Source organism: Physeter macrocephalus, chromosome 18 (assembly GCF_002837175.3).
Source record: "Physeter macrocephalus isolate SW-GA chromosome 18, ASM283717v5, whole genome shotgun sequence".
NCBI lineage: Eukaryota > Metazoa > Chordata > Mammalia > Artiodactyla > Physeteridae > Physeter > Physeter macrocephalus.
In genome coordinates, this window is record NC_041231.1 from 62,507,518 (window position 1) to 62,531,869 (window position 24,352).

A 24,352-nucleotide genomic window follows, 5' to 3' on the forward strand; every position below is an offset into this window, starting at 1 on the left:
CTGACACTGCAGAAATATAAAGGATCATGAGAGATTACTACAAGCAACTCTATGCCAATAAAATGGACAACCTGGAAGAAATGAACAAATTCTTAGAAATGCACAATCTGCCAAGACTGAACCAGGAAGAAATAGAAAACATGAACAGACCAGTCACAAGCACTGAAATTGAAACTGTGATTAAAAATCTTCCAACGAACAAAAGCCCAGGACCAGATGGCTTCACAGGCGAATTCTATCAAACATTTAGAGAAGAGCTAACTCCTATCCTTCTCAAACTCTTCCAAAATATAGCAGAGGGAGGAACACTCCCAAACTCATTCTACGATGCCACCATCACCCTGATACCAAAACCAGGCAAAGAGGTCACAAAGAAAGAAAACTACAGGCCAATATCACTGATGATCATATATTCAAAAATCCTCAACAAAATACTAGCAAACAGAATCCAACAGCACATTAAAAAGGTCATACACCATGACCAAGTGGGGTTTATTCCAGGAATGCAAGGGTTCTTCAATATACACAAATCAATCAACATGATACACTATATCAACAAACTGAAGGAGAAAAAAACATATGATCTTCTCAATAGATGCAGACAAAGGTTTTGACAAAATTCAACACCCATTTATGATAAAAACCCTGCAGAAAGTAGGCATAGAGGGAACTTTCCTCAAAATAATAAAGGCCATATATGAAAAACCCACAGCCAACATCATCCTCAATGGTGAAAAATTGAAACCATTCCCCTAAGATCAGGAAAAAGGCAAGGCTGCACACTCTTACCACTCTTATTCAACATAGGTTTGGAAGTTCTAGCCACAGCAATCAGAGAAGAAAAAGAAATAAAAGGAATCCAAATCGGAAAAGAAGTAAAGCTGTCAATGTTTGCAGATGACATGATACTATACATAGAGGATCCTAAATATGCTACCAGAAAACTACTAGAGCTAATCAATGAATTTGGTAAAGTAGCAGGATACAAAATTAATGCACAGAAATCTCTGGTATTCTTATACACTAATGATGAAAGATCTGAGAGTGAAATTAAGAAAACACTCCCATTTACCATTGCAACCAAAAGAATAAAATATCTAGGAATAAACCTACCTAAGGAGACAAAAGACCTGTATGCAGAAAATTATAAGACACTGATGAAAGAAATTAAAAATGATACAAATAGGTGGAGAAATATACCATGTTCTTGGATTGGAAGAATCAACATTGTGAAAATGACTCTACTACCCAAAGCAATCTACAGATTCAATGCAATCCCTGTCAAACTACCACTGGCATTTTTCACAGAAGTAGAACAAAAAATTTCACAATTTGTATGGAAACACAAAAGACCCCGAATAGCCAAAGCAATCTTGAGAACGAAAAATGGAGCTGGAGGAATCAGGCTCCCTGACTTCAGATTATACTACAAGGCTACAGTAATCAAGACAGTATGGTACTGACATAAAAACAGAAATATAGATCAGTGGAACAGGATAGAGAGCCCAGAGATAAACCCACACACATATGGTCACCTTATCTTTGATAAAGGAGGCAAGTATATACAGTGGAGCAAAGACAGCCTCTTCAATAAGTGGTGCTGGGAAAACTGGACAGGTACATGTAAAAGTATGAAATTAGAACACTCCCTAACACCATACACAAAAATAAACTCAAAATGGGTTAAAGACCTACATGTAAGGCCAGACACTATCAAACTCTTAGAGGGAAACATAGGCAGAACACTCTATGACCTACATCACAGCAAGATCCTTTTTGACCCACCTCCTAGAGAAATGGAAATAAAAACAAAAATAAAAAAATGGGACTTAATGAAACTTAAAAACTTTTGCACAGCAAAGGATACCATAAACAAGACCAAAAGATAACCCTCAGAATGGGAGAAAATTGTTGCAAATGAAACAACTGACAAAGGATTAATCTCCAAATTTATAAGCAAATCATGCAGCTCAGTAAGAAAAAAACGAAGAACCCAATCCAAAAATGGGCAGAAAATCTAAATAGGCATTTCTCCAAAGAAGATATACAGATTGCCAACAAACACATGAAAGAATGCTCAACATCATTAATCATTAGAGAAATGCAAATCAAAAGTACAATGAGATATCATCTCACACTGGACAGAATGGCCATCATCAAAAAATCTAGAAACAATAAATGCTGGAGAGGGTGTGGAGAAAAGGGAACACTCTTGCACTGTTGGTGGGAATGTAAATTGATACAGCCACTATGGAGAACAGTATGGAGGTTCCTTAAAAAACTACAAATAGAACTATCATATGACCCAGCAATCCCACTACTGGGCATATACCCTGAGAAAATCATAATTCAAAGATTCATGTACCAAAACGTTCATTGCAGCTCTATTTACAATAGCCAGGATATGGAAGCAGCCTAAGTGTCCATCAACAGATGAATGGTTAAAGAAGATGTGGCACATATATACAATGGAATATTACTCAGCCATAAAAAGAAATGAAACTGAGTTATATTTAGTGAGGTGGATGGACCTGGAGTCTGTCATACAGGGGGAAGTAAGTCAGAAGGAGAAAAACAAATACCGTATGGTAACACATACATATGGAATCTAAGAAAAAAAAATGTCATGAAGAGCCTAGGGGTAGGATGGGAATAAAACACAGACCTGCTAGAGCATGGCCTTGAGGATATGGGGAGGGGAAAGGGTAAGCTGTGACGAAGCGAGAGAGTGGCATGGACATATATACACTACCAAACGTGGGGTGGATAGCTGGTGGGAAGCAGCCGCGTGGCACAGGGATATCAGCTAGGTGGTTTGTGACCACCTAGAGGGGTGGGATAGGGAGGATGGGAGGGAGGGAGACACAATATGGAAGAGATATGGGAACATATGTATATGTATATGTATAACTGATTCACTTTGTTGTAAAGCAGAAACTAACACACCATTGTAAAGCAATTATACTCCAATAAGGATGTTAAAGAAAAACAAAACAACTACTCAAGTTTGCAGACAAACCTTTTCTGGTATTTTTCACTCCTTGGTTAAAGACTGAACTAGGAGTTATAGTTAAAGAACTTGCTAAAGGTAGGTAAGAAACCCAAAAGTTTTTTGAAGAGTTTAGCGTTGTTTTGGAGGCCTATGACCCCAGGCTGCTAGGTTTTTGTCAGCTTGTGCACACATTATTATGACCTGGCAAGTTAGAAATTCAGTTAGAGGGAAGTCCATCACAATTAGTGGAGCTGAAGCAATTCACCTGGTTATCTACTTTTGGCAAAAGAAAAAGTAGGCCTGGTGTGAAAACATCACAAATCCTTGGGAAGAAGCCATGGCCTAGGACTGGAAATGGAAAGAATTAGAAGTAGTGAAGACAAGGAGGTCTGGAGTAGAAGTTTGTGGAAGATTTTTGTATCATAATTCAATGCCAACAAGAAATCCACTGCAGAAGCACAGAATTATCAAGTAGACAAAATGACTTGGCTAATGACTTTAGCCATCCCAGAACTGGCATAATGGACATATGAACAAAGTAGTCACAGTAACAGAGATGGAGGCTGTACACTGGCCCTATAGCAGGGATTCCCATTTATCAAGGCTGATCTGCCACCTCTGAAGGTTAAGCCCCCAGAAACAGATAACAAGTGAACAATTGTTGACAATTCAATTACATTGGGGTTGCTCCATGCTATAAGGGCCATGATTTCATTGTCACAAGGATAGATACCAATTATGAGTATTGGTATTCTTATGGGTTTGACTTTCCTTTCCACAGAGTTTTAATCAGTACCACCATCTGGAGGTTTACTAAAAGTCTGATCCACAGGTATGGAATCCTTCATAACAGCATCCAACAGGAAAACCACTTCACAACGAATGCAGTATAGATGGGCCAATGACCCACTGATCTACTGATTGAATGACATCACTCACCTTTCACAGGCAGCTGGTGTCACAAAATGTTGGAATAGCTTTCTAATGGCATAGCTGGATCACTAACTTGATGCCAATGCTGTGCAAAGATGGATTGCCATACTTCAGGATGTAATATACACACTAAGTCATAGGTCTAAACAAGAAGAAAATATGGGACCAAGAAGCAAGTGGTAGAAATGAGTCATGACACTTACCATCTAGTATTACTCCTGATGACCCACTGTGAGACTTTGTGCTTTCCATTAGAGGTTCTAGTCTGAAAAGGGGCAAACTCTTGCTAAAGGAAACAGTAGAAGTCCCATTAAGCTACAACTACAGCTGTCACCTGGATAGTTTAGATTCTTCATGTCCAGAAACCACCAGGTAAGGGGAGGCATCACCATCTTTGCAAGAGTGATTGAATCTGATTTCCAGAATGAGGTAAGGCTGCTTTTGCCATAAGAGGGGCAGAAAGGAATACTGTGGAATCCAGGTGATCCAGTTTGATACTTTGTGATATTCCCTTGTTTAATTTATATAGTGAGTGAACATATGCAGCAATCCTAATTTGATAAAGGTATGATTTCCTAGTGCTTAAACCCATCAGGAATGAGTTTTGAGGAACCTACACTTATCACTCAAAGACTGACTGTAGAGACAGAGCTAAAATTTGTCCTTCTAATGTCCCAATTTTAAAATTTCTCTCAGCAAGAGACATACACAAAAATGATGGGATACTTCCTGAAAATCTCTGGAGGAGAGACTTTATGAGACATACAAAGGGTAGACTGTGATGGCCATGGAGGTGTACACTCAGACATCCCTTCTAGAAAACCTGCTGCAAGAAGAATAGTTGGCAAATAACCTCTAGTTCCTACACATTTAAGATCTGCCATAGTGTTCATGCTCTCTCTGGGCTTCCCCTGGCCCATAACTGAGCACAACAGAGGTACTAGATCTAGGCAATTCTTGCCTTTTGTAGCACTCTACTTATGGGAAATTTTTACTTTAGTACTGTACAGCTCTCCTACCCAGCTTTCTTTCTTCCTTCTCTCCTTTCACAGATGTCACACATGTATCAGAATCTGCAGGCTTTTTCTGCTCCTGCTTTTCCTCTTTATCCTCTGCAGTCATTTCTCCCAGAAAATAACTTATGCATCTAATTCTGTCTTGTCATCTGTTTCTTACAGGATTAAAACTGAGACATCAGATAATGTCTGTGGAAGTTCAAATCATTGTGATTCAAACTAAGCACTCAAAAATGTTTTAGGAGGATCAAGATGGCAGAGTAGGAGAACACTGGGCTCACCTCCAATCATGAACACATCGAAATTACAACTATATATAGAGTGGCTCTCACTGAAATCAATCTGGGGACAAGGGAACAGCTCTTCTACAACAAAGGCTGTAAAGAAAGATCCACACAGAGTCTGACAGGAAGGGAGGAGAAATGATCTGGTCAGGACCCACACCACTATTGAATATCACAGGTGTAGTGATCCTCCTTAGGGAATGAGATGTTTGAGTCACAATTTAGGCACCCCAGCCTTGGGACCTGACAATGGGAAGGTAAGCACCCTTAACTGGTTTGAACACCAGTGGGGCTTACTGGAGGACTGTAAGAAACCAGACGCCCTCTTGAAGAGCACATGCATACACTTGCTTACTCTAAGTCACAGTGCAGAAGCAGCAGATTGAAAATTCCCTTGGGCTCTGGCTGGCTTGTCAGGTCTGCCACAGCATGGCCCCCAGAATGCACAGGGGCCCTGCTCCAGGTCCTCTAGCTCCTGTACTTCTCCCCACCAAGGCAGAGGCTGCTGTTACCAATGAGAGTGTGTACACTGGATAAAACAGGACTGGATTAGACCCAGGCCCTGCCCTTGACAAAGGGCAGTGGCAAGCATTGCCAACTCATGCATGCCTGCACACCCTCCAGAGGGACTGAAGGTAGCTCCAGGGTGGAGATTACCATTACCAGAGGGCCGGTCCCTGTGCACATTTGGGAGAGAATGGGGCCAGCTCAGTGGTGGTGTGACACCAAACCCTCTGTCCCAGACTCAGCCTCTAACCAAGGTGAACACACCAGGGAAAAAGTTAAAATAGCACAGAAGTGCAGTACCGAGCCCTAAGGCCCTGTTCACATACAAAATCAAGGTGGAGACTGCCTTAGGAGAAACTCAACTCTCTCAAGGCACATGTTCTAGCCCTTTGCCCCACCCCACCCTCCCCCCCAATAGGACGGTGACAGGCATTGAGCACAGGAGAAGCCCCAGCTTCTACCTGACTGTGGCTCTAGCCCTTCCACCTCCAGCCCTACCTTCCACCAAGGCAGTGGCTGCTAGCACAACCAGGGAAAGATGCAGATTGTGTGTGCTTCAGATCCAGCTCTCCCAACAAAGCCACTGAGACATGAAAATGACATAGGGATGCTCCCATACAAGGACATGCCTTCATGGCTGAGAGAGGTAACTGCTTCACCTAATTTCATAGAGTAAAATAAAATGAGAAAGCAGAAGGATTTCCTTCAAACAAAAGAAGAAAAACAACAACAATGAAAAACGCTGAAAAAACAACAATAAAACAGGTAAATAATTCACCAGATAAAGAGTTCTAAACATTAGTAGTAAGAATGCTAACTGAATTTGGGGAAATAATATATAAATACAGTGAGATTTTAACAAGAAATTAGAAAATACAAAAAGAACCAGTCAGAGCTGAAGAATACAATAACTGAAATTGAAAATACACTAGAAGGGGACTCCCTGGTGGTCCAGTGGTTAAGATTCTGCCCTTCCACTGCAAGGGACACAGGTTCGATCCCTGGTCAGAGAACTAAGATCCCTCATGCTGCATGGTGTGGGAAAGAAAGAAAGAAATTTTTTTTTTAAAAAGAAAATACACTAGAAGTAAATAACTGTAGACTAGGTGATACAGAAGAATGTATAACTGATCTGGAATATAGAATAATGGAAATTAACCAATCAGGAAAGCAAAAAGAACAATTAAAAAAAATAAGGACAGTTTCAGGAACCTTTAGGACAACATCAAGCATACTAACATTCACATTATAGGGGTCCCAGAAGGAGAAGAGAGAGAGAAGGGAATCAAAAATGTATTTGATGAAATTATGGCTGAAAACCTCCTAAACCTGAAAAAGGAAACAGATATCAAGGTACAAAAAGCACAGAGTCCCAAACAAAATGAACCAAAAGAGACCCACAGCAAGACATGTCATAATTAAAATGGCAAAACTTATTGAAAACCACAAGGGAAGAGAGTAAAAGAAGAAAAAAAGAATAGAGAAGAATTATGAAAAACAACCAGAAAACAAATTTGTAAATGGCAATAAGTACGTAACTATCAATAATCACTTTAAATATCAGTGGACTAAATGCTCCCATCAAAAAGATATATGGTGACTGAGAGAATAAAAAACAAGACCTATCTACGTGTTGCCTACTAGAGACTCACTTCAGAGCAAAAGATATGTATAGACTGAAAGTGAGGGGATGAAAAAAGATATTCCATGTAAATGGAAATGGAAAGAAAGCTGGAGTAGCAATACTCCAGCTTTAAAAGGAAGTCCATAGTAAAAGAGAAATAAGGGACTTTTTACTCATTAACAAATATGCACCCAGTACTTGTTAACAAATTTGCACCCAGTACTCGTTAACAAATATGCACCCAATACAGGAGCACCTAAATACACAAAGCAAATATTAACAGCCATAAAGGGAGAAATTGTCCATAACACAAAAATAGTAGGGGACTTTGACACCCCACTTACATCAATTGACAGGTCTTCCAGACAGAAAATCAATAAGGCAGACTGGTCTTAAACGACATAGTAGGCCAGTTAGATTTAATAGATATCTCAGGACAGTCCATCCTAAAAAAGCAGAAGACGCATTCTTCAACAGGGTATGCGTGATTTTTCACTTATTTGTTTGAATCCAAATTTTCACACCTGAATCTCCAAAGTCAACAAAGGCTCACATTTCCCACTGTGCAACTAAGCCAAAAGTGCACTTGCAAGCATAACTGGGCAGCCCTCACTGTTTCTAAACAGGGAAGGAACCATGTCTCAAACATTATTTAAGCAATAGAACATTTTAGGCAGTTTACAATCCTTAATTTGGCATATCTTCTTATCTTACCCTGTGCCCATATATAATTGAAAACTAAATATTGGCATTCTTTAAGTTTCTTATTTTGTGGCAAAGAGAAGAAAAACAAGATTCCTTTCTCAGTAATCAAAAATGATACACAATTCAGCATTCATTTAACAGAGAAGAAATTGGCTTTGGGAAGAAATAGCAATTTTGTGAGAAAAAAAAAAAACCTTAAGAAACATCAAATCCTAGAAGTGACTGCAGGGAGCTTTCTAAGCCTTTTGGGCAAATGGGTTCTGAGTCATTAGGTCTACATTTATTTTAAAGAGGTTTGTATGTTCTGAGACAATACTGCAAAACTTGGTTGTTATAAAGCTGAATTTTAAAGTACAGCACATAAAGTTTGTGAATAAAGATGAATATGCTTGAAAATAAAGGGAATAGTGAAAACTTACTTCTCTGAAAAGTATTATCTAATAAATTTCAAATTTTTACATAAGATTCCATATTATTTTTACTCACAGTCAATAGAAATACATTTTTACAGATCTTGCTTTGTCAAATATAGTCTTGTAGTGGTTCCATATTTCTAAACCTGGGTTAATGATTTCTCTCAAATAGTACTTTCATTTACAGGTCTGTGGGTCAATACACATTAAAAATCACTCAGCAGGATTTTTAAAAATTAACTTCCATCAACTCAAAGGGATAGCAAAACTATGTAGTGATATAATGGTCTATAAAATGAGATGTGCCTGAAACGTTCAGTTATTTTTACTTTCTTAATTTTGCCCCTTGAATTAGTGTTAAGCATTATATTGAGCTGGTAAGAAATCAGACTAGTAGAAAGAAACATAGACATGTACATATTTTTAAAACATGTTTATTTTTAAATTTTACAGATGTATGATACTGTCTGGTAAATAAAGATCATACATGGACAAAAGTTAATTTTAGCAGTAAAAGACAGAGCCAAAACAGAGGTGAATGACTGCTTTCTGGTGAAGGTCCCCAGCTCCAACTACTGGACGTTCCAATGTCTTCCATGGTGAACATGATTGTCTTTGGAGGAAAGTACCTGGAATCAAATCAGAAGTACGTGATTGAGAAAGGCTTTTTGGGAAATTTCTCACATGCAATAAAGGGTTGAATTGTGTCAAAAGTGCTGTGTATGCCTACGGGTCAGAGTAAATTCGGAAATGACACCTAAAGTGAGGAAGTGTAGAATAGATTCCAATGGAGTGTGTTTTCTGTCTTAGGGGGTCCTTGGGCATCAGATGAGATAACAAAGTGGCCAGGAGACAGTGGTAAGAGTGGTGAGCAGGAAATAGATTTCATCATATCACCAAGAGGGAAGAGCTGGAGCTCTATATATGGGGAATAAAACTGTCCCAAAGAATGACATCTTGGAGTTTGATGCATGTTTCTAGGGCTGAGCTGAGTGATGAAGTCTTATGTCAGGATTCTGCATATACTGCCTATTTATCTCTTTTGATTCTGTGGCTTTTTAGACTCTTTAAGGAGAGGCAGTATTGCTTTAGAAACAAATTATTTTGATTCATGTTGGAATCCCCAAGTCACATCTCTTCCTTTCTTTGAAGAACATCTGAAGTTAAATTTGAGGTGGGACAAAAGATAAAGAAAGAGAAGGAGGGAAAGGCAGCATTTTACCTAGAAGAGAGACATCAATACATTTTTGGCATCAGAAGCACAATAATTCAGTAAATACCTAATTCAGTAAATGCCATTCATTCAACAGTCATTTTTGAGCATTTACTACATGTCAATACTTTGGTAGACATTTGAGCTATAAAGATGAGTAGAACATGTTTCTGCCCACAAGAAACATATCCTAATTGGGGATATGGACAAATAAGCAAAAAATGACAGTATGGTATGCTCCTTTCTCTGATGAATTTGCTGGAGGTACTCTGGAATGGGAGGTGTACCTAACCAACCCACATCAGGGACAAGGGAGAAGAGTCAAAAGTATTTTTTAAAAAGGAGTGGCTGAGCCAAGTTTAATTATCAAATATATATGCTTGTGGCCTTCTTTGTGTAGAGGGCTATCAGTTGAGTTGTAACAAGTAATTATATCAATAGTATTCAAAGATGAGTTAGTATTGGGCCTTGAATGTCAAACTGGGGAAATTTGATTTGATAGAAATAGAAGATTATTTAAGTTTTAAAGCTGGGAGCAAAAATATGGCAGAAATTCTATTAAGGCTTCCTGCCAGTAGGGTAATTAAGTGAAAGGGGAGTGGAGGTAGGGAGGTAAGCTGGTAACTTGTTTTGTCAACAACTTATGTGTGAGGATATGGTCTGAATCTAGGATGGATGGTGGTTATGGGGAAAGCACACATTGTCAGAATGTGGATCTGGATTCTGAGATTGTCTCAAATGTTTTTCCTCATGAGTGGTCATTTGATTGAAAGTAGAGGAGAGAAGAAATCCATAAATCAATCAACAGGAACACCCAATGGCTAACTGGTTCAAAGTCTATGAAACTCTCTTGAGTTGGTAAACACAGAATTTGAAAGAAACATGGAAATAGATCTAAACAGAGAAGACAAAAGTTGGTCCCCAGATGCAGGTATGTGTCAACTTACATGCCCATTTACTCCTTTAACAGTGCTGCTGCAGGTTTTATTTGTTAGTTTGTTTGTTTGAGCATTATGAAAATAATTTTCTAAAAGAAAATAGGAATAACTATGTTTCTTAAAACCTGGCACCAAATAATGTGAGTATGGCCAATAGAAATTTGTCACTTAAAATAAATTTTAATATACCTAGTAACTGGTAGATGTCATTTTAATACAAAATGACCTTTAGAAGAAAAGTGTGTTATGTGGCACTAAGGATAGTCCTAGTATGTGAATTAAGCCAACTCAAAATAATCTATCATGATAAATATGGGGGAAAGGAGGAAGAAAATACTTAATGAGTACTTATGATATTCCAGACTTTGTGCTAGCTGCTCTACTGCAACAAACTATTTCTTGAATTAGAATGTGTATATATCATATTTTATATTTTTAGTTGGGAAAGTTAATGGAATGACATTAGTTTATACTAACAAATAAGATTATAGCATAAACAATTTTGAAAAATAGTTTAAAGTCAAATGTAAATGTTCAGATCAAATTGAAAACTTTTAGGCAATTGATTTTGAATGGCATATTCTTGACTATACAAATTTTTTACCTTAGTTTATGAGGATGTGAAATTTTGTTCTTGCTGTCAGTAGAGGGACCATTTTTCTGACTGGGCAATTTTTCTAAGGGATCGAACATCTCAAATTCATCATTGCCACAAGAAAATAAACAAATCAGATACCTTACAATAATAATATCCATATATGAAGGGCAATGTGCAATTGCACAAATATAAGTAAAAAGCAATATTCTTCTTCTTTAGACATTCTAATTTATATCTGAGTTATCTTTTTTTGAACTAAGTAAAAGCTTACTTAGAACAAAATAAATTACCCTTTGATATCCAGTGCAGAAATCTAGTATTTCAGAAAAACAGAACTTCACAAAAGTTTAATATATTCAGCATTGGACAAAGTGTGACCAATATACTGAAGCAGAAAATGCACCACAGGTTCTTCAGTGTTTCTTTTTTTTTTCTTCCAAAAGCAGATAAATCATATTTACCAGCCAAAGAACAGAACTGCTTCTAGACTTACTTATTTAGGGGAAAAGTGAGAAAGAAACAGGAAAAAACAATAACTGATTGAAAAAAATACTCCCTAAATAAAATGTAGTGGGTTTTAAAAGATTTCATAGGAATGTCAAAATATGGGAAATATTTTATGAATTTATGTAAAGGAAACTAGTAATTAGTGTAGATGCTTCAGACACTTTAGATGCTGTGAGGATATTGAACAGTTTATAAAAGCCTCATGTTCACCTTGCATTTTTCATAGGAAACTTCTAAGATTTTTATCAGGATTTTAAATATACTAGGAAAAGAAGAGACAACATTACAATACAAAACCCCTATTCTGGCTTATGTATTCTCCTAGACTTTCAACTCCTGGAAAATGGGGAGCTCTGTCTTATACACCCTCATGTGCCCAGTCCCTTGCACTGCACTTAACACATAATGTATCAACAAATGTTTGCCAAATGTAAAAATGAGGAAAAAAAAATTGGAGCCCATGGTCAAGTCTTTATAAATAGAGTATATATTAATGTATAGATTGAGATACTTTTAAATTAATCAAGTGTTTAACAAAGATGAATATGGTCACTGATTATGTTTAAATATCCTTCCAAAAAGAACTTATATAAAACTCATTTTTATCACCTAACAGGTGATAAAACACTCTCTCACTTCGTCCGAGCTTACCTTTGGTAGTGTATATATGTCCATGCCACTCTCTCACTTCGTCCCAGCTTACCTTTTGATAAATGAACTTCTGGATTATTGTAGCAGTCTCTTAACTTGTCTCACTTATTCAAGTTTCTTTTGATTATTATCCATTTTATATCTAATTGCTGAAAGAAAAACCTATCTTTTTCATTTCCACCATATTTAATTCCCTTTTATAAAAAACTAGTTTGATCATTTAACAAAATCAAAATTCTTGTATGCCTGAGATTATATTTTCTCCATCAATTTCCCAAGGTTCTCATTTATTCAGAACCTGTTAATCTCTTATTACTTCACTGCATCTGTATTTTTCAAAAAATACATTTTAATTGCCTCCCAAATGTAGTTATCTTAGAAATGTAAGTTTAAGTATTTCTGAAATAAGTATACTAGCCTGTTGGCAAACAAAGAATAGAAGGTCTCTGTGACTTCAGAAAATGCCCCTTTCTTGGATCCAGGTCAGCAGTGACTTTGGGCAAGAATGGAAGAAGATGTGGGTGTGAACAGGTGTCTCTGACGTTACTTCCTTTTCTCCCTATTTTTAATACCATATCATCTGTACATGCAAGATTTTAATGTTCAAAGAGATAGTAAATCTTTTCAGAGCAAATGAACAACGTAGTTCAAGAGTACATATTTTAAGCCTTTAGATGGTGTTTTCAGGGGTTTTAGTATTACATTTGTATATCACATGAAATTGAATTATGTTCTGTCCTAACATTATATGTTCCAAATGGAGATAACATTAGATCAAAACTCTCAAAAGTTATGGGAAAGGTGAAGAGACATTTAAAGTCTACTTGTGTGGTGAGAACCTCAATGTGGATAAAAGTCATTCAGCAGACAAGTAGTGAACACTTTCTCTGTGCCAGGCCTTGGAATTTAAGTTGATAACTTTTCTTCAGAAAAATTATTTAAATTTCTTGATTCATAGTTTATATGTCACTATAGTTATTTTGAGAATATCATCTTTGTCTTCACAACTCTGCAATATCAGTTACATCTTTCCAGTTCATGGATTCCAGAGAATCGGGGCACATCTGCCAATCAGCTCTATTATGAAGTGTCCACTCTACTGTGAGAAAACAATTTCAACAAAAATTTATGAGAACAAACACAGAAACAAGTTACAGAGTACTTCTTTTCTTGATTTTCCTCTTTCATCCCATGTTGGGAAAAACATATCTCACAAATATTTTCTCCAATTTCTGCCAAATTATGTCCTTAACCTAGAACCAGACCAAAAATAGACTCTCATTTGCCCAAGTCATTCTTCTCAGAACTGTCATATTAACATTTCCAAACTGATACTTTTTTCATTTCACCTACATGTTAAAATGGCATATCTATGAAATGAAAAACATTCTCTTTATTTTATATTCAAGGACCTGTATAATTTGATTGCTTTTTACTTTATCAGTTTTTTCTCTACTAACCATCTCCTGATCACCACATGCTATGTGACACTTGAACATAATTTATACTTATCATCTTGGCTTTCCATCTCCAGGTTAGCCCCTTTCTCATTATCTTCTCTATCCCTGAAGTACTCTCCTCTTCTACACTTACTCATATTAGCCACCTGCCCCTCTGTGGACTTACTTTGGTTTCTCCAACTAGAAGTTATTTTCACTAGCAAAATGCACATGGGACTGTCCATCTAATACATTGGTTCAAAACTGCAGGTGATTTTTCACTGAATCCTCAGGGGACATTTGGCAATATGTGGAGATATTTTTGGTTGTCACAACTAGGGTGGTGCTATTGGCACTTAGTGAGTAGAGGTCAGGGATGCTGCTAAACATCCTGCAATAACAGGATGATTCCTTACCATTAAGAATTATCTGATCCAAAACGTCAATAGTGCTGTTGTTGGAAAACGCTAACTTAATCCACTTTGACACCTCTATTCTAATCCTGCCTATTATTTTACTTGTATATGTATATGTTTAATCATCTGTACTAGAATATAAGACTCTGCAATACCAAGACCACATTTTATGCAAAATCATATTCCCTCAAAGGCTTAGTACAAAGGTTGGTATATGTGGGCACTCAAAAGTATTTTAAAAAATCTATGCTATGGAATACCTGGATCACCATTCATTAAAGAATAAGTATGCAAGAAGAAAATACTTACCAATCAAACTACATTAAGTTTGATGTATATTTTCTTGGAAGGGTTTGGTAATTCAGCTCTCATGTGAGGATTCTTAATGATGAAAATCAATTAGCATTGTGCTGGTAGAGAGAAAATTTATGTGTCAATATACATTTGTTGTTGATAGGTAACAAAACAGACATATTATAAAGTGTATTTTCATAGCAGATGAAAAATAGAGTTTGAGGTTTGCAGGGCTAGTGTTTTATATATATATATATTTTGTATATATATATGTACATGCATATGTATATAGATATATATGTGTATATATGTATATATACACATATATGTATAAAGATACATATATATAAATATATATATCTTTAATATACATATGTATAAAGATATATATATATCTTTAATAGAGTCATCTTCTATCTCTCCTATGGTAGATTTGTTGAGTTGTGGTTATTGTTTAATACTATGCTACAAACAATTATTCTTGGGTTATGAAGGTTTCTCAGTTGCTGGGTACTGTGTGTTGGTTAAATAAGCTCCAATTTGTTTATGTTCCTCTAAGTGGAGCATCTAATTTTGGGGCAAAATGAAACATTAGATTATCTTGCCAACTTGCTATAAATATTTGAAAATGATTGTTATTGGAATATATAAACAGTTAAGTTTTCTTATGAAGTAAGCTGATGCATTTTGCTTACTAGTAGAATATCTATGTTTACGTCATGTTCAACAGTCTCCTATATGTGGAAAAATGAATGGAGTTAGTGGCTCCCTACTCTGAGGACAGTGTTCAAGCTACTCAGTCTACCATTCAAAATCCTTCCAAATCTGTCCCTACTTACCTGAATCTGTCTCACAAATGTGCTTCTTCAATTGAGTTATTTCACTTATAATCCCTTGAACGTATCTCTTACTTTCCTCACCTCTAAGGTTTATGTTATTTTTTTCTAAGTATATAATGTACTCTCTTTCTTTACCCCTTTCCCAACTCAACTGCCTCTTGAATCACTTGTCACTGAAAACTATCCATCTCACATGCCAACTTCTCTAAAAACACTCCATCTTCCAAACCATACCTCTGCCTTTAAAACTATAGTATTTTATACCACTTAATTAACTTCTTTTGCAATGTTGTTGTGTATTATTATTTTTCTTTTTCCTCCAGATTGAAAAGTTTTAGCAGTAGAGACCATGATTTACTGACACCTTTGAATCACACTCAGCATCAGCACATTGTCCTGTACATAGTAATTGTTCATTATACAGTAGTTGAACAAATGTTGAATGAACTGTGCTTTTGCATTAGAAGTAGAAAATATTGTGGCCACCTGGTTATAAAATATGAAATTTGTTTTTCCAATAAATAAGTGTCAAGAAAATGAAAGGAGGACTATTAAAGACATGATAACCAAAAGTGATGTGTGGACCTTGTTTGGATACTGGATACTGATTTGAGCAAACTTACTGTAGAGGAATATCTTTGACATAATTGGAGAAATGTGTATATGGAGTGGGTAATAGATGATATTAAGGATCTAGAATATAACAAAATTATGCTCATTATGTCAAAAATTGTTATTAGTTAGAAATGCATACTGAATTATTTACAAATGGTATGTTTGATATTTGATTTTAAATACTCTAATAAAAAGTATGAGAGATAATTTAAAACGTTGGCAAAATTTGGCAAAACACTGATCATGATTGAAGTAGAGTGATGGATACATAGTGTTCATTATACATACTATATAGAGAGATATTCAGTGGAAGTCTTTTTTTTTAAATAAAAAGTTTGAAGACATATAAAGTGCTATACGGAAATAACCTTTCAGTCATTCTTAAAGTAGGAAAGTAATCTTTCAGTTATTTAATATATTAACTATAAGAGACTCTATTCACTTGAATAAATTTGCATTTTACAGTGTTTAACTCAACACTTAGAAACAATTCAACATGTAAAATATCACTTTAGTTGTACAATGTCCTACCCCTTGTATTGCACAGAAGACTATTGGGTGCTTAGTGAGTCTGGCTTTTTCCACTTCTCTAAGAACCCATTTTTTATTATTCATAACTGTCTAGCTTGAAGGAAGTTAGAGTCAGCATAATAGCCAGCCACTGACCCCAAATATCTTATTCTCTTATCCTGAGAATGACCAAAAAATCTGTAAAAAGTAAAGAATACTTTTTGTTTTCTTTGCCAACTGAACTAGATCCACTCATTCTCAATGTCATGGAAGAGAAATAAGTGAAGAAAACTTTCCTTTAATAGACATAATCGGTATTAGGTAAGTAGATATAGAAATTGTGGGCATGACCAAGTCATAAATACCAAAGAAAGATGGCAGTCATAGACAGAAAACAGATGGATTGGTGATTTTAATACTAGACTTTGCCATTGTTATCTTTCTCTCACACTTTTTCTTGTTTTTCCATCTTTGTTGCCATTTTCTTAAACAGGCTTCTCTTTACAACTCCTTCAGGTGATGATTCAAAACTTCTGACCTTGGTTACCTCCATTAGCATGCCCAAAACCACCCCCAAAAGCATAAAATCTAAGTTATATTCTTGTGCATGTTTAAAGTGACACAACCTCCAAAGAAGTCCTCTCCCATCCCAGCTTTCAATCACCCCGCATTCCATTGTCAAAAGTACACTTTCATTTCCCTGTGGGTTACTTCAACAGCTTTCTTATTGCTCTTTTCCTTCTATTTTTTTCCTTCTCCAATAAAGGTGCTTCCAGATTAGGTTTCCTAAAATATGGCACTTATCATACCACTCCCATGTTCAAAAGTTTTCAGTGGCTCACTACTTCCTATCAAATAAAGTCCATTCTTCTTCACTCAGCATTTCAGGCCTCACAGTCTGTCTGGAGTTTACATTCTAATGTGACTTCTTTTAAGCACTTGAAAGTATAAACCAATGGATCTAATTTCACTTTCCTGAAAATACTCTATACTTTTGGATCTCCATTCTTTTAACTTATTAATGTTCCTATTATTTTCAAGCATCTCTTTACATACATTTCTACTTGAAACCCCTCCAATTCCTCTTTCATCATCCCTTAGCATAAAGTCTTTCCTGGTCCTTGTTAGAATCAACCTCTTTCTCTGTAAAGTTTGGCAGTGCTTCATGTGTATCTTTCTTGAGATGTTTCCTCTCACCAATTTTCCAACATGGTCTGAGCTCCATTTATCCAATCAACCATAGCTTTTGAGAACACAGCTTACATATTTCATCTTTGCAGCCCTAATCTTTGGCTCCCTAATCTCTGTACTTAGGATATGTTTAGTATACGTTGGTTAAAGTGTTGGTAGAAATCATACTAAAGCTCTATGCAGAGACAATTAGAGATCAAAGCAAAACAGTGCTTTAACAAATTTAAAACATTATGTTTTTTATTACAAAAATTTTTTTTCTCATTTTTATTAGGAACTGCTTTTTTAAAATTTCTATTTATTTATTTTTATAGAGCAGGTTCTTATTAGTTATCTATTTATACATATTAGTGTATATATGTCAATCCCAAATTCCAAATTCATCGCACCACCACCCCTCCCCCCCACTTTCCCTCCTTGTGTCCATACTTTGGTTCTCTACATCTGTGTCTCTATTTCTGCCCTGCCAATCCGTTCATCTGTACCATTTTTCTAAATTCCACATATATGCATTAATATATGATACATGTTTTTCTCTTTCTGACTTACTTCACTCTGTATGACGGTCTCTAGGTCCATCCAGGTCTCTACAAATGACTCAATTTCATTCCTTTTTATGGCTGAGTAATATTCCATTGTATATATGTACCACATCTTCTTTATCCATTCATCTGTTGATGGGTATCTAGGTTGCTTCCATGACCAGGTTATTGTAAATAGTGCTGCAATGAACATTGGGGTGCATGTGTCTTTTTGAATTATGGTTTTCTCTCAGTATATGCCCAGTAGTGGGATTGCTGGATCATATGGTAATTCTATTTTTAGTTTTTTAAGGAACCTCCATACTGTTAACCACAGTGGCATTATCAGTTTATATTCCCACCAACAGTGCAAGAGGGTTCCCTTTTCCCAACACCCTCTCCAGCATTTGCTGTTGTCGATTTTCTGATGTTGCCCATTCTAAACCAATGTGAGGTGATACCTCACTGTAGTTTTGATTTGCATTTTTCTAATAATTAGTGATGTTGAGCAGCTTTTCATGTGCCTCTTGGCCATCTGTATGTCTTCTTTGGAGAAATGCCTATTTAGGACTTCTGCCCATTCTTTGATTGGGTTGTTGCTGCATGAGCTGTTGATTTATTTTGGATATTAATCTTTTGTCCGTTGATTCATTTGCAAACATTTTCTCCCATTCTGAGGGTTGTCTTTTCATCTTGTTTATAGTTTCCTTTGTTGTGCAAAAGCTTTTTAAAGTTTCATTAGGTCCCATTTGTTTATTATTTTTTTATTTCCATTACTCCAGGAGGTGAGTCAAAAAAGATCTTGCTATAATTTAAGTCAAAGACTGTTCTTCCTATGTTTTCCTCTATGAGTTTTATAGCATCCAGTCTTACATTTCGGTCTTTAATCCATCTTTTGTTTATTTTTGTGTATAGTGTTAGGGAGTGTTCTAATTTCATTCTTTTACATGTAGCTGTCCAGTTTTCCCAGCACCACTTAATGAAGAGACTTTCTTTTCTCCATTGTATATCCTTGCCTAGTTTGTCATAGATTAGTTGACCATAGGTGCATGAGTTTATCTCTGGGCCTTCTATACTGTTTCATTGATCCATATTTCTGTTTTTGTGCCAGTACCATATTGTCTTGATTACTGTAGCTTTGTAGTATAGTCGGAAGTCAGGGAGTCTGATTCCTCCAGCTCCATTTTTTTCCCCTCGATATTGCTTTCGTAATTTGGGATCTTTTGTGTTTGCATACAAATTTTAAGATTTTTTGTTCTAGTTCTGTAAAAAATGTCATTGGTAATTTGATAGGGATTGCTTTGAATCTGTAGATTGCTTTGGGTAGAATAGTCATTTTCACAATATTGATTCTTCCATTCCAAGAACATGGTATATCTCTCCAACTGTTTGTGTCATCTTGGATTTCTTTCATCAGTATCTTATAGTTTTCTGAGTACAGGTCTTTTACTTCCTTAGGTAGGTTTATTCCTAGGTATTTTATTCTTTTTGTTGCAGTGGTGCGTGGGAGAGTTTCCTTAATTTCTCTTTCTGATATTTTGTTGCTAGAGTATAGGAATGCAAGAAATTTCTGTGCATTAATTTTGTATCCTGCAACTTTACCAAATTCATTGATTAGCTCTAGTAGTTTTCTGGTGGCATCTTTAGGATTTTCTATGTATAGTATCATGTCTTCTGCAAACAGTGAGAGTTTTACTTCTTCTTATCCAATTTGTATTCCTTTTATTTCTTTTTATTCTCTGATTGCTGTAGTTTTATTTCAAAACTACACTGAATAAAAGTGCTGAGAGTGGACATCCTTGCCTTGTTCCTGATCTTAGAGGAAATGCTTTCAGTTTTTCACCATTGAGAATGATGTTTGCTGTGGGTTTCTCATATATGACCTTTATTATGTTGAGGTAGGTTCCCTCTATGCCCACTTTCTGTAGAGTTTTTAGCATAAATCGGTGTTGAATTTTGTCAAAAGCTTTTTCTGCATCTATTGAGATGATCATATGGTTTTTATTCCTCAGTTTCTTAATATGGTGTATTATATTGATTGATTTGCATATGATGAAGAACACTTGCATTTCTGGGATAAATCCCACTTGATCATGGTGTATGATCCTTTTAATGTGTTGTTGGATTATGTTCACTAGTATTTTTTTGATGATTTTTGCATCTACATTCATGAGTGATATTGGTCTGTAATTTTCTTTTTTGTAGTATCTTTGTGTGGTTTTAGTATCAGGGTGATGGTGGCCTCGTAGAATGAGTTTGGGAATGCTCCTTCCTCTGCAATTTTTTGGAGGAGTTTGAGAAGGATGGGTGTTAGCTCTTCTCTAAATGTTTGATAGAATTCACCTGTGAAGCCATCTGGTCCTGGATTTTTGTTTGTTGGACGATTTTTAATCACAGTTTCAATTTCATTACTGTGATTGGTCTTTTCATGTTTTCTTTTTCTTCCTGGTTCAGCCTTGGAAGGTTATACCTTTCTAAGAATTTGTCCATTTCTTCCAGGTTGTCCATTTTATTGGCATACAGTTGCTTGTCATAGTCTCTTAGGATGCTTTGTACTTCTGCTGTGTCTGTTGTAACTTCTCCTTTTTCATTTCTAATTTTATTGATTTGAGTCTTCTCCCTCCTTTTTTTAGGCCCAGCCGCTCCGCGGCATGTGGGATCTTCCCGGACCAAGTCACAAACCCGTGTCCCCTGCATTAGCAGGCAGATTCTCAACCACTGTGCCACCAGGGAATCCCCCTCCTTTTCTTGATGAGTCTTGCTAAAAGTTTATCAATTTTGTTAATCTTCTCAAAGAACCAGCTTTTAGTTTTATTGATCTTTGCTATTGTTTTCTTTGTCTCTATTTCATTTATTTCTGATCTGATCGTTATGATTTCTTTCTTTCTGCTAACATTGGGTTTTGTTTGTTCTTCTTTCTCTAGTTCCTTTAGGTGTAATTTTAGATGTTTATTTGAGATTTTTCTTGTTTCCTGAGGTAATATTATATTCCTATAAACTTCCTGCTTAGAACTGCTTTTGCTGCATCCCATAGGTTTTGGGTCATCATGTTTTCCTTGCCATTTGTCTCAAGGTGTGTTTTGATTTCCTCTTTGATTTCTTCAGGGATCTCTTGGTTATTTAGTAACGTATTGTTTAGCCTCCATGTGTTTGTGCTTTTTACATTTTTTCCCTGTAATTTATTTCTAATCTCATACTGTTGTGTCTGGCAAAGATGCTTGATATGGTTTCTAATTTCTTAAATTTACCAAGGCTTGATTTGTGAATCAATGCAGCTACCCTGGTGAATGTTCCAGGTGCAATTGAAAAGCAAGGGTAATCTGCTGTTTTGGGATGGAATGTCCTATAAATATCAATTAAATCTATCTGGTCTATTGTGTCATTTAAAGCTTCTGTTTCCTTATTAATTTTCTGTCTGGATGATCTGCTTATTGGTGTAAGTGAGGTGTTAAAGTCCCCCACTATTATTTTGTTACTGTTGATTTCCTCTTTTATAGCTGTTAGCAGTTGCCTTATGTATTGAGGTGCTCCTATGTTGGGTGCATATATATTTATAATTGTTATATCTTCTTCTTGGAATGATACCTTGATCATTATGTAGTGTGCTTCCTTGTATCTTGTAACATTCTTTATTTTAAAGTCTATTTTATCTGATATGAGTATTGTTACTCCAGCTTTCTTTTGATTTCCATTTGCTTGGAAAATCTTTTCCCATCCTCTCACTTTCAGTCTGGATGTGTCCTTAGGTCTGAAGTGAGTCTCTTATAGACAGCATATATATGGGTCTTGTTTTGGTATCCATTCAACAAGCCTGTGTCGTTTGGTTGGAGCTTTTAATCCATTCACATTTAAGGTAATTATCCGTATGTATGTTCCTATGACCATTTTCTTAATTGTTTTGGGTTTATTTTTGTAGGTCCCTTTCTTCGCTTGTGTTTCCTACTTAAAGAAGTTCCTTTAACATTTGTTGTAGAGCTGGTTTGGTGGTGGTGAATTCTCTTATTTCTTGCTGGTCTGTAAAGCTTTTGATTTCTCTGTCGAATCTGAATGAGATCTTTGCCAGGTAGAGTAATCTTGGTTGTAGGCTCTTCCCTTTCATTGGTTAAAATATATCATGCCCCTCTCTTCTGGCTTGTAGAGTTTCTGCTGAGAAATCAGCTGTTGACCTTATGGGAGTTCCCTTGTATATTATTTGTTGTTTTTCCCTTGTTGATTTAATAATTTTTTTTGTCTTTAATTTTTGTCATTTTGATTACTATTTGTCTTGGCGTGTTTCTCCTTGGGTTTACCCTGCCTGGGACTCTCTGCAGTTCCTGGATTTGGGTGGCTATTTCCTTTCCCATGTTAGGGAAGTTTTCGACTATAATCTCTTCAAATATTTTCTCAGGTCCTTTCTCTCTCTCTTCTCCTTCTGGGACCACTGTAATGAGGATGTTGGTGCACTTAATGTTGTCCCAGAGGTCTCTTAGGCTGTCTTCATTTCTTTTCATTCTTTTTTCTTTTTTCTCTTCTGCAGTAGTGAATTCCACCATTCTGTCTCCCAGGTTGCTATTCTGTTTTTTGCCTCAGTTATTCTGCTATTGATTCCTTCTAGTGTATTTCTCATTTCATTTATTGTATTGTTCATCTGTGTTTGTTTGTTCTTTAATTCTTCTAGATGTTTGTTCTTTAATTATTCTAGGTCTTTGTTAAACATTTGTAGCATCTTCTCCGTCATTGCCTCCATTCTTTTTCTGAGGTCCTGGATCATCTTCACCATCATTATTCTGAGTTTTTTTTCTGGAAGTTTCCTATCTCCATTTCATTTATTTGTTTTTTCTGGGGTTTTATCTTGTTCCTTCATCTGGTACATAGCCCTCTGCATTTTCATCTTGTCTATCTTTCTGTGAATGTCGTTTTTGTTCCACAGGCTGCAGGATTGTAGTTCTACTTGCTCCTGCTGTCTGCCCTCTGGTGAATGCAGCTATCTAAGAGGCTTGTGCAAGCTTCCTCATGGGAGGAACTGGAGTGGGTAGAGCTGGGTGTTGCTCTCATAGGCAGAGCTCAGTAAAACATTAATCTGCCTGTCTGCTGATGGGTGGGGCTGAGTTCCCTCCCTGTTGGTTGTTTGGCCTGAGGTGACCCAGCACTGGTGTCTGTAGCCTTTTTGGTGAAGCTAATGCCGGGCTCTGGGAGGGCTCATGCCAAGGAATACTTCCCAGAACTTCTGTTGCCAGTGTCCTTGTCCCTGTGGTGAGCCACAGCCACCCCCTTCTTCTGCAGGCGACCCTCCAACACTAGCAAGTAGGTCTGGTTCAGTCTCCTATGTGTTCACTGTTCCTTCCCCCTTGGTCTTTATGTGCACACTACTTTGTGTGTGCCCTCCAAGAGTGGAGTCTCTGTTTCCCCTATCCAGTCAAAGTCCTGCAATCAAATCCCGCTAGCCTTCAAAGTCTGAGTCTCTGGGAATTCCTCCTCCTGTTGCCGGACCCCCAGCTTGGGCAGCCTGACGTGGGCTTCATAATGTTCACTCCAGTGGGTGGACTTCTGTGGTATAATTGTTCTCCAGTTTGTGAGTCACCCACCCACTGGTCATAGGATTTGATTTTATTGTGATTGCGCCCCTCCTACCATCTCTTTGTGGCTTCTCCTTTGTCTTTGGATATGGGGTATCTTTCTTGGTGTGTTCCAGTTTCTTCCTGTTGATGATTGTTCATCACTTAGTTGTGATTCCAGTGCTCTCGCAATAGGGAGTGAGTGCCCATCCTACTACTCCGTCATCTTAAACCAATCTCCAAAACATGATGGTTTTTAAATTCTAGTTATTAAATAAATTATCAGCATTTAATTAGGCATTAGGTTAGTGCATTCTTTGCATTGTCATATTGTCTCAATTCAATAACTTTCTAGATGAGGAAAGTGAGACTTAAAAGAGATTTGGTAACTTCTTTGTACATGATTTTTCTGGTTCAAATTCAGGTCTACTTTCAGTTAAACCTCATCACCTTTCTATTATTAAATGTTTCTGGGAAACCCTAAGGTTTAGAGTAAATAACCCAAGGACACCTCAAGAGACGAAAGCCAGACTCAAACAGATGATACTCCCCTTCTCCATTCCCTACTTCAATATCAGAAGCTTCTCTGCCTTTTTGTTTTTGCAATGAATG